Here is a 12,590-nt window from a genome sequence, read left to right as displayed (position 1 = left end):
ATTTATTTTAATGTTCCCCTGTTAATCATAGACTTGAGTATTTAAAAGCTGGAAAGAATCTCAGAGATTATATGGTTTAATTCTATTGTTTTATGAAAGAAGAATCTGTGATCCAGACAGAATTGACTGGATTCTCAGAAATGCAAAGAGCTGTACTGGTCCCACAGCCCAGGGTTTCTCAACGTTGGCACTATTGACATTTTGAATCAGTTTATCATGAAGGCAATCCCATGCATTGCAAGATGTTTAGTAACATCCCTGACCTCTACCCATTAGATGCCAGGAGCACCCCTCCACCCCACTCATGCGGGGCAAAATAGAGGCAAAAATGCATTCAGATATTACCTAATGTCTCTGGGGACAAAATCACCAGTGCCCTTGAAAACCACTGTCATTCTCCAACCCCTTTGTCTTAGAGATGAAGAAACTAAGACTGAAAATTTAAGAGTTTTCCCCAAGTTATATGAGGAGTTATTTGCATGGCTCATACCCAAATTCAAGTATAATTCCCACTGGAGCGCTCTCTCCACCAAAGCCTGCAGATCTGAACCACAATATTGTTATTAAAGGAGCTATCTAAAGCTGCATATTTTAAATTAAGGGGTAACATGGCATAATGGCAAGGAGCACAGCTTCTAAGACTAACAGAGCTGGGCTTCATTCTTAGCTCTTCTGCTTACTAACTTTGTGACACTAATCAAGTTAACCTCTCTGAGTATTTGTTCCTCATTTGAATAATGGATAGTTCTAAAAAATAGTTTATTTTTTAAAATGGGTGGTAAAATACATATAATGCTTGCCACATAATAGAGAGTCAATAAATTGAAGTTATCATTATTATTATTATTATTATTTATTATTATTAACTGGGCCTGGGGTTGACAAACCCCCCCCAACCAAATCAGGACTGCCTATTTTTATACAATCCATGGGATAAGAATGTTTTTTTTTTGCATTCTTAAAGTGCAAAAAATAATACTGTCTTGCAGTTTATGAAAATCGTGTGAACTCAAATGTCAGTGTCCATAAATAAAGTTTTGTTGCAATAGAGCCATGCTTATTCATTTATATACAGTCTATGACTGCTTTCACACTACAACAAAAGAATTGAGTAGTTGCAATATAGATCATGTGTCTGGAAAAGCCTAAGATATAAAATATACTGGTTCTTTACAGAAAGATTGCCAATCTCTTAACTAGATCTTTTATCTGCAGGAGAAAACAGGCAGCCATAATTTTCACACAGCCCTCTGGCATGCACTTCTAGCACCTCTATTTGTATTTAATCCTGTTTACTGGAGACATTTCTCAGCATCTGTGTGTACCTAGCATTTTCAGAAATAGTCATTCAGGGGACATGAAGAACCTTTACTTTTTATAGATGTCTTCTCTTACTAGTAAATAAATCTTATTGTAGACTGGTACTTGGAGGTGTTTTCAAAATCTGGAATATTTATCAAAAAAGAAAGGAAATAGTTTGCTCAGTGTTAAGCCAACCACATATTTTAAGTGTTGCATGATTTGGACAGGACAATAAAGAGGGATATCCGGTAATCCGGTAAAAAGGAAAAATAGATAAGAACTATCTGCCAAGACTAAAATTTAAGAGATGTTGTCATGTCACCTTTTTTTTTTTTCTCTCAGTAATACTTAGAGCATCTTGGTTATGATTTAATCTGACTATAGGCCAAGGGTTTAAAAGCCAGGATACCTGTTTACAGCCTTCATCTTATACTCAACAAGATTTGTAGTCTCAAGAATTCTTTTTCAACTCAAGACAATACATATATTGATTGTCTAGTATGTGCCAGACATTGTGCTGGACATCAGAAGTGCAAAGATAAATCAGACACGGTCTTTGCCTTACAAGATTTCACTGAGGGTCTGGTTAAGTCACTAAACTTCTTTGAGGTCAGTTTTCTCATGGTAAGAGTAGAGCATTGAATTAAATATTAGTATTTCATACACTCAAGAAACTTGAGCTCCTTTGTCTCGCCATGTCCTCTAGTAGATAATAAGGAATGATAATAGTACTGTGTCACTTTCATCATTTAATGAGGAAGTATGCAGAATTGCTGTACTGTGAAGTAGTTCATAGGTAATTACAATACAATAAATGCAAAGTGGGTATATGAAGCATGTGAAAGGAACCCACTAATTTTTCCTGAATGGAGAAAGACAACCTTCCCAGGACAAGTAACATTATGAGTTCATTCATGACATAGTATGTTGGGAGCTCCCATCTCTGAGAGGGAATAAAGCCAGATCAGAACAAAGTTGGGAGCTGGGGAAGAGGACTGTGGCCAGTAGAGTCCGCCTCTCCTTCATTCGAGCTGGCAATTCAAAACCAAGTCCCAGGGAGATGCGCAAGCTTCAGTCTAATCTAGTCCAAGACCAGAGAGACTATGATACAAAGAAATGGGGCAAGCCATGTCATACAGGCTTCAGGACATTTACTGTTCTTGGTGCCACTTTAAAGAAGATGATAGAAGTCAGGCACAAGGTTTCCTAGGGGAAGGGATGATGAGTACCAGGATGGAGTCAGGCCAACCTCAAAGTGCTTAGTTTTAGGATTTCACTCTGGACCAGCAGGGCAGAAATAAATGCCCAGGCTAAGAATTAAGTGACAACACCACCATGCTCACGGTTGTCTGAAATAAGAGATGCATGTGTAAAGCTACATGTTATTCCCAGACTTCATGTACATGTGGTGGGAAGATTTATAGGGCTTGACAGTCCTAGGATATCATGACCTTGATAGTATGGGCACTGTAGCAGGAACTTGGGCATTGCATGGGCAGGCAGTATTGGTTGCAAAGACAGAGAAGAGTGAGAGGGCTTTATAAATAGAAGCACAACATATACAAAAGCACGAAGATGCACTTCTAACTCTCAAACAATCCAAACTCTCTTTCTTCCCCTCCAAGTTACCATCTGCAAATGTAGCTTCAATGCCAATGAGAGTGGCCCCATTACAACTCTCCATTTAATGAGTCCTGACTAATTTGGCAAGAGATGTAGGATTCTACACATTATTTAAGCTGTTCTGATTAAACTTAATTAAATTCCAAACTTCCAATCCCATTGCACAAGGCACAGGATGGAGCCTTCTCAGGAAGGATCCCTCAACATTCAGACCCTTGAAGGCTCTCCAACAATTTTGGATGCCTCGTGGTGACCACATCTTCCCCCTGCTTCCCATTATAACGTCACTCCACCTTCTCCAGCATTGCCAAGAGTCTCCTGTAAACCTGTAAAGGCCTGTCTGACTATAGTCGATTCAGAGTGCACCTGGCTAGTTCTTGACCCCCTGCCCCTATCCCATCATTCCTTAGGTGACCCAGGTTTCACTAAATTTCCCAATGTGCTGAGCCAAAGTCTTCCTTTCTACCCACCCCCACACCAGCCTCCAATCCATTCCTAGGCCACGGTGCACTTGGGGAAAATTCAATCCATATGTTTCCTTTGCTGCCTACAGAACTCATCCAGCCATTGTTTAAAGAGGGAAGCAACAGCCAAGAAGAGCCATGTGAGGCCTCTCTTGGCCTTCCAACCCGTCATTAGAGAGCAGGGAAAGAAGGGCTTTGCCAAGAGCAAACCTGAAACATTCCTTTGGGCTTGGTTCAAAGCCTGCAAATCATGTTTCCACACAAACGTGATCTTTGGACCGAGGATTCAAGGCACTTTTCATGGGCTCCTTTGGACATGAAGAGATGGTAACAGCTACCACCACCACTGACCTGGCTCTGGGACATGTGTGAAGGAAATCCATCTGCAGGAGGTTGTTTTACATTATTACCTCCCAAAGCTGACATATGCCCTCTCTGAGAGTATAAACTCTCCCTAATTATTGGCACACCCTACCACAGAATCAATGCCTTTAGAGTTCAAAGGGACACGAGATATCTACTAGGTGTCTCAATCACCTCATCCTATATAATAAAAACCCAGCGACTGAAATGGCAGAACGACCAGAACAACCAGAGACCAGAATGACTGCAGACCCTCACCCAACTGGCCCCGCCCCTCAGTGAGGACCCCTACCCCAATTGGGGTGTGGCCAGCTGGCAAACTGCCCAGGGCCCCTTGCCCTCGCAAGACCTTCCCCGCAGCAGGGACCCCACCCTGATCTGGGGCCCCCATCAGGGCAGGCCGGCCGGCCCCCACCCATGCACTGGGCCTCTATCCTATATAATAAAAGGGTAATATGCAAATTAACCCTAACAGTGGAGCGACCAGAATGACTACTCGACCAGTCACTATGAGGTGCACTGACCACCTCTAGGTCCCTTTCCCCAGCCAGCAGGCTCTGATCGCCCGATGGCAAACAGGGAACCAGGGGTAGGTGGTGGCAGGGGGCACCGCCAGCTGTGGACAGCCAGGGAAGATGGCCCTGATCACAGGCCAGGCCTAGGGACCGTACCCATGCATGAATTTTATGCACTAGGCCTCTAGTCCTATATAATAAAAGGCTAATATGCAAATCAACCGAATGGTGGAATGGCCAGTCGCTATGATGTGCACTGACTTGGACTCCCTTGGACATGGGCTCCCTTAGGTGTAGGGAGCAGGCCTAAGCTGTCAGTTGGACATCCCCCAAAGGCTCCTGGACTGCGAGAGGGTGCAGGCCAGGCTGAAGGAACCCCTGAGTGCACAAATTTCATGCACTGGGCCTCTAGTTTTAAAATAAGAGAAAACTTAAGCTCAGAGAGAGCAAGGGACTTGTCCAAGGGCAAATAGCTGATCCAGTGTTTCAGGAAGAAAACAGAACTTCTGATTCCAAGTTCAGAGCTTGGGATTCAGGCAGCATGCCCTGACTGCATACAGATCTAAATGCCCAATATAAAGAAGATAAATTTTCATGTTTTAACCTGCCTGACTTATTCTGGACCAATCTTTTTTTAAGGTGTATTTATTTACCTTATCTACTTTTCTTGTTTGTTTGTTTGCTTGCTTCTTTTCTACAGGGTCGGTGGGAATTCTTTGAACCCACAAGCTAGGGACTTCAAGGTTGCAGTAGAAACCCATTCTCTAGGTTTTCTAACAGATCTCTATATGGGCTCTCTGTAAATAATATTAAAGACAGAGAACTCATTGCTCTGTGTGTTGGCCCATTCCATCTTTGGACAGCTGTAGTTGCTAAAAAGCTCTCACATTAAGGAGAAGTTTGTCTCTCTATCATTTCACACACACACACACACACATTTGCTTACTGGGATATCCCAGAGCTGTTTTCAATAGAAGCCAAATAGGGATGCTCCACAGTTTCTATGGGGTGAGCACTGCCCTCTGCCAGTGTACCAGCGCCTTCATCACAGTCACTTCTGGGCTTCTCCCCTTGCCCATAATCCCATCAGGGAGGGTCTTTAAAAATTGAGATATATTTGGCATGTAGCATCATATTAATAGCAAGTATAAAGCAATGATTCAATATATGTATATATGGTGATCACCACAAAAAAATGTAGTTAACATCCAAAACAGTTACAATTACTTTTTCTTGTGATGAGATTTTTAAGATTTTACTCTCTTAGAAACTTTCAAATATACAATACAGCATTATTAACTACTAGAGGTCCAGCGCATGTTTGAATTGTGCACGTGTAGGGTCCCCTAGGCCTAGCCTGCCATCAGGGCCATGTCCACCACCCCGTGACACCTCACACACTCCGCAGACACTGCTGGCCCTTGTCCTCCTCCCGGATGCCAGGTTCTCACCTTCACCTGGGCCGGGCATTCACCAACTTGGAGGATGCTTGTAGGCAGCAGCCCCATTGCAGAGCCACTCCCGGTGCCCTCTTCTTTGGCCATGACCCGCAGGCCATGCCGCCTGGTATTGGGATGCTGGGATGCTCTTCTGTTCCACCAGCCTCAGCTCTTTCTGGGCTCAGGTAGTAACCACCACCGCCACCACATTGGCTGCGCAAGAGTAAACCCGGCAGGCCGGCAGCAGATGCAAGTACACACTTCCTTACACTCCCCCTCACACCTCTTAAAGGTTGGCCCTGCCCTCTCAGATCCAGCCAATCCCGGAGCCCTGCTGCCCTACCTCCAGCTAATCCGCTCGCCCACCACTCTCTTCCCCCCACCTCCCCCGCCCCCAACCTTCCCAACCACCCCGGAGGCTCTCAGTCTTTTGAGTCATGTTCTGAAGCCCGAACCTCACAACCGGGTGAAGGCAGGGTGAGCCACCTGACACTCAACAGGAAACTGAAGTCTGAGGCTGAGTGTGACCTGCCCATGGTCTCCCAGAATAAGTTTTCCCAGAGTTCAGCCTGCACTCCATGAACCCCAAGTCTGAGAAAGGTAGGGACTCAGAAGCCTCTTTATATTTTTTTCAGAACCCCCTTTAAAATCTGGAATCACTTGAGTCTCCCTCTCCTCCAAACCTGGATGATTGTAGCACTGGCATTTCCTTACCGATGTGACCAGCTCTGCTCACAGCTCCACTCTGCGTTCCCTCCCATGAAGCCTGTCCTATTCCCTCTGCGCCAAGTGCTCAGATCCTGCCCCTCCCTGACGTCAAGGGCCTATTCTGCCTCATCATTGGCTTCCTCCTGGTGATGGATTGTGGCGGTATGAGGGCATCACTGTGTGATGGCATGATGACCGCCAAGGCTTTTATTTATAGGATAGTCACCATACTGTACATCACATGTACATGAATTATTTATTTTATAATTGGAAATTTGTACATTTTGATCACCTTCACCCATTTCACCCACCTCTGGTAACTACCAATCTGTCCTCCATGTCTATGAGCTCAGTATTTTTGTTTGCTTGCCTATTTGTTGGGGCTTTTTAAGACTCCACAAATAATTGAGATCATATGGTATTTTTCTCTCTCTGACTTATTTCATTTAGCATAATGCAATCAAGGTCCTTCCATGTTGTAGCAAATTGCAGAATTTCCTTCTTTTTAATAACAAATTGCAGAATTTTCTTCTTTTGAATAATATTGCATTATATATATTTAATGAATTATTATATTGATTATTCATTAAGTATATATAATTATATATATACTAGAGGCTCACTGCATGAAATTCATACACTCGGGGGGTCCCTCAGCCCAGTTTGTGAGAGGGCACAGGCCAGGCCAAGGGACCCCACTGGTGCATGATCAGGGAGGGACACGGGAAGTTGGCCACCTGGGGAGGGACTGCAGGAGGGCTCCAGGGCGTGTCCAGCCGTCTCGCTCAGTCCCAATCGGCCAGTCCCCAGCAGCAAGCTAACCTGCCAGTCTGAGCATCTGCCCCCTGGTGGTCAGTGCATGTCATAGCAACTGGTCAACCAGTAAACTGTCTATCCCATGGTGGTCAGTGCACATCATAGCAAGCAGTTGAGCAGCCTTAGCATATCATTCACATATTACACTTTGATTGGTTGAATGGGCGACCGGACAACCAGACACTTAGCATATTAGGCTTTTATTATATAGGATATGTAAATATATATCTCTCAATAGATACTTAGGTTGTTTTTATGTCTTGGCTAATATGAATAATGCTATAATGAAAATGGGGTACAGATAATTTTTCAAGTTAGTGTTTTTATTTTTTTCAAGTAAATAGCCAGAGAAGAAATTGCTGGAACATATGGTAGTTCTACTTTTAATATTTTTTTATTGAATTTTTAAATAAACACTGTGGTAGCTGAAGATACATTATTTTGTTAACTAAAATGCAACTGGGAAATATGAAGTGTAATATATCATGCTGGTATCTTGGAAAACATTAACAAGAATTATAGTAAAAATTTAATTCATGATATCAACATAATAATTCATTAAATACAATTTTAAAAATCCAGGTCCTTTTGGGTGTTCTTTAAATTTTTTTTTATTTAAGACAGTTATTTAGTGCCTTCTTATGTTTCAAGTGCTCTTCTAGAGTGCAAAGGTCTTACAAAACCACCAAGATTCACTCACTCCTCCCTTTGTGGAGGTCCTTTCTGGTGACTCCTTTTAGCTTTAAACCTCCATGGTGCTAAGAAAGAATCTCAGCCAACAAGGGAGCCCATGGCTGAGAGAGGCAGATGACAATGATAAGAAAATAGGGCAGTTGGAAGCAAGAGAGTGAAGAGGGGGTTGGAGGTTTAGAAAGTAGGTAGGAGATGGAAGTAAGGAGAAGGGCAGAAAGTGAATTCCAAGGATCCCTGCTCCATAGAAAGAACATGGACTTCAGAGTCAAACAATTAAGGGCCAAATCCCAAACTCCATGCCACTAGGTAGAGAAGCTGTTTAACCTTCAGCCATTGGCCATTTCAAACCACTTCACCTCATCTATAGAGTGAGGATAACCACCCGTGCTTCCAAGGATAAAATTAGATCACAATAAAGTCATTTATTTTTATTTTTTTTAATTACAGTTGACATTCAACATTGTATTAGTTTCAGGTGTATAGCATAGTGGTTAGACATTTATATAATTTATGAAGTGATCTCCCTGGTAAGTTCAGTACCCACCTGGCCCATACATAGTTATTACAATATTATTGACTGTATTCCTTATGTTTACTTTACATGGTTATTTTGTAGCTGCCAATTTGTACTTCTTAATCACACAACAAATGTAAAGAGTCTGACACACAATAACCAACAAACATAAAATTTCCATCCCCTACATGTAAGATAAAGCCTCAAAAGCAGACCATTGTTCTGAAATTCACTAGTCTCTCCTGACACCTGAGGGCCCTTTTCCTGTGAATAAGGAGTCCTAGAAACTGTAACCCCAAAATAATCAAACCCCATGAGCTCAAGCTTCAGTCTGACTGTTAAGAAAGGCTATATCCAGTCCCCTCTCAACCAGTGAGCCTGGTTTCATTCTTTCCACACACACCTTGCCTTGGGCAAAAGTGAAACAAACCCAGATATCAAGATGTTCATGGGGTGGGATGGGGGACACCAGTCTCCTAGTGTGCTGGTCTGTTTGCACAGCTGCAGTCAATTAGGTGAGACTGTAATTGTTTTATACTTTTGCTTAATGCTTAAGTCTGGAGAAAGAAGAAGGTTTTCTTGGTCTTCCTTTTTCATCTTTCAGTATTTTTGTTTTGTTTTTATTTCTCATCATAATATTTAGATAGTATTCGTGTAAGGGAAGGCAATCATAATGAAATGGATAATCAAACAGAGTGCTCTAAGGCACATTTACAAAAGCCTTCAGCTCAGAAATGCTTCATTTACCCAGAGAGCAGGCAGCAGAGGGCATGGGAAAGCCTGTTTCTATGGACAGGGAAGTGATTCATGCCAATCAGCTAGAGCCCTCTTTCAAAACGCTCCATATGTAAGATGTAGCATAATAAATCACATCAACAAGCAAACGGGAGGTACCATATGCCTTCCAGGTGTGAACCCATGCTAAGGACTAAAGGTACTGAAATGAGTAAGAGATGAGCCTCAGGGCAGGATTTGGGTGAAGAGAGTGAGATGCTTGCCTCGGAGCAAAATTTAAGGGGATGTCAAAATTTCAGTTATCAAGATAAAAAAATATTGTGAGGCAATATTTGAAAAGTCAAAATTAATGCAACAAAAACTCTTGGTGCATAAAATATCAAAACTTTGGTATGATTTTACTCTTGATTATTAGTTAAGCATGCATTTCAACATTAAGAAAGTAATTGATGGAGTAAAAAAACAAAAATGCTTACCTTACACATCATAAAAACAAGCTCAGCACTGAATCTAGAAAACAAGAGATAAAGAAAATATCAAGAAAAAATATATAGGAAGCAAAAATCTTATGGGACAAAATAATTATAAAAATAACCAATGTTATTTTTATGTTTTAAATATCCTCTTTAAAGAATGAGACTATTCACTTTTAAAATAAAATCCCTTGATTTAAAATTTGGAAATAAGAGAATAAAAAAATATTCACTCCCTTTGACCCAAAAATCATACTTTAAGGACTCTATCATAATACAACTGAAATATGGAAAAACTATCATTTGTAATGACAAAAACAAAGAGAACTATCAATAGAATTATTACCCAGCTATTAAAAATAATGGTCATGAAGAACAATCAATGTTAAAAAAATGATTGAAACACTAAATGGAGTGTAAAAGGTAGAAAGCATAAATACATGTATACCACAGTACCAACTACAGAAAAGTTGCATGGGAAACAAACAAATAAACCAAAAAAAAACTGAAGGTAAACACACTTAAATTATTCCCATTTTATAGATGTGAGAATTGAGGCACAGATTAAGCAGATAGTTCTATGTTGCACAGCTAGCAAGTGAATAACTTGAAATTCAGACCCAATCCCAGTGCTAGCACGTGGACTCTTATCCCTCATGCCCTCAGAGCAGGCTTCATGGTAGAGGAGGTAAAATTAGAATTGAGCCTAGAGGAATGGGTCATGACAAGAAAACCCTGGGGAAGGCCATTCATGATGAAGGATTGTGTTCAGCAAAGGCCCAGAGGAAAGCCACAGAAATCCTTTCAATGAGATCCAGAGATAACCTTCAGGACGATAATCTGGAACTTGAGTCATAGGCAGATCACATAGACTCATGCTTGTAACAATGAAATAAACAGAAAACAAATTGTAATAAATTATCCCAGATTCTATAGGACCAACTAAGGATGTTTTGTTTGTCTTTAGAGGGAACTCCCTCCCGGGTTACTTGCAAAAGTGGGAAAATAATGGTGGGGATGGGAGGATACATCTTTCTAAATTTGATGCTGTTTCTGTCACAAGCCCAACCTTCACAGCCGCACCCAGGTGGCAAGAAGCAGGAATGAGCACAGCACTGGCTCTGTCCTACCCAAGGAAGGCAGTGTTCAGTGTGGGCCACAGGGAGCAAGAAAGGTCCAGGTGAGAGCAGCATCTCCAGCCCAGGGAGAAGTCAGTGGGAAAGCAGACCATGGCTGGGTTTCACAGGACAGCGTGGCTGGGCTCCAGCACAGGGCAACTTGGCAACATTTCTCTTCAGTTTCCTGTTTCCCAGCTGTATTTCATTGGCTCAGCCCACCTGCTCCAACTCTGCCCTCTCCTCCAGCACCTACAGGCACAGCAGCACCTCTGATTGTTTCTGCTCCAGTAAGACTGGCTGGAAAATGTGAAAATTCACTCTACCTCAGGACAGGAAGGTGAAGGAGTTACAGAAAAAATAACTCTAAACTTTACACAAAATAAAAACTATAATGTGAGGTTGTCAGAAATACAAGAGAAATATATATATATATATATATATATATATATATATATATATATGCAGGGACATGCATAAAAAGAAAACATTGTGTGTGTGTGTGTGTGTGTGTGTGTGTGTGTGTGTGTTTTCATTTGGAAAGGTCTTTTCAAATACAAATGTTGTTTGGAAAATAATCTGAGTGAGAATTTCTTTACTGGCAGCAAGTTAGTTGTGTGTGGGCTCCCTTCTCAGAAGACCAGGGCACTTCAAACCAGGGGCAGAGTGTTAAGTATGGGGACCTGCAGTACACCTTGCTGCCATCCTGAACCAGGCACATGGTTTGAATCCCTCCCCACTTTTTCTGACTTTTTTCATCCATCTTCTTTGACAGGGACCCTGCTCTAGCTCACCCAAGTCCCTTCACTTCTTGCTTGCCTCACTTTCATTTTGAAATGGGGCTAAAATGGCTTGCTGAACAGCCCTCCCCAAAGTGAAGAGACAGACCCATTCTCACTTGGGGCTTGGGAGGCAGGTGAGTGCAGGGATGAACCACTCACAGGTGCATGAGAGAAGGCATGGCATTTTCAGATGGGTGTTTCTCATAAACGGGGCCATAAGCACCTTCCAAATGCTGTTAGGTGAGGGGAAGGTGGGAATCTAAGGAAATTTACAACCAATGGAAATGAAAATAAAAAACACTTTGAGTTAGCTTTACTAGAAAGAAACACACTAAACAAAAGTAAGGGGCCCATTCCATAGTAGTGGTGTGATAGTCACATTTGAAGAATGTAGTTTTTATGATTCATTTATTTAAATTTTTATAAACATGTATTAAATTCCCACTGTACTTTCAGGCACTAACTTAGCACTGGATCTATAATAGTGAGAAAGTAAATGGGTACATCTGTTCTCCAACAAGTCTTGCATTCCCAGACATCAGGTAAATACATACATACATGCATTCATACATATATACAAGTTTAGATCAATGCTACAAAGAAAAATAATAGAACTCTCTGAAGAAGACCCCGAGGGCTCACTCTGTGAAAGTGACATGTGTGCTAAGATCTGAAGATTAAGCAGGAGTTAGCTTGGCAAAGAGTAACAGGAAGAGCATTCTGGGCAGAGGGAATAGCATAAAGTAGAAAAGCACTTGGCAAAGAAGAGGCCAAGCTGTCTGAAGAGCAGTGAAAAAGGTGATAAAATGGGCCTGAACAGGTGGGGAGAAGCCAGATTACACAGGGTCCTGCATGTGACATCAATGACTGTAGGTTTTATTATAGCTGAAATGGAAATGGACTGGACAGTTTTTATCAGGAAAACATAACCCATAAGGGTTGAAAGAATGAGACTAGTTAGGAGGCTGTCACCAACGCATGAAGAAACACAGGTTGATGAGAACTAAAGTGATGGCAATTCAGGTAGGATGAATTCTGGGGACCCAAG

This window comes from Cnephaeus nilssonii (genome assembly GCF_951640355.1).
Source record: "Cnephaeus nilssonii genome assembly, chromosome: 7".
Classification (NCBI taxonomy): domain Eukaryota; kingdom Metazoa; phylum Chordata; class Mammalia; order Chiroptera; family Vespertilionidae; genus Cnephaeus; species Cnephaeus nilssonii.
This window is presented reverse-complemented; position numbering follows the sequence as displayed.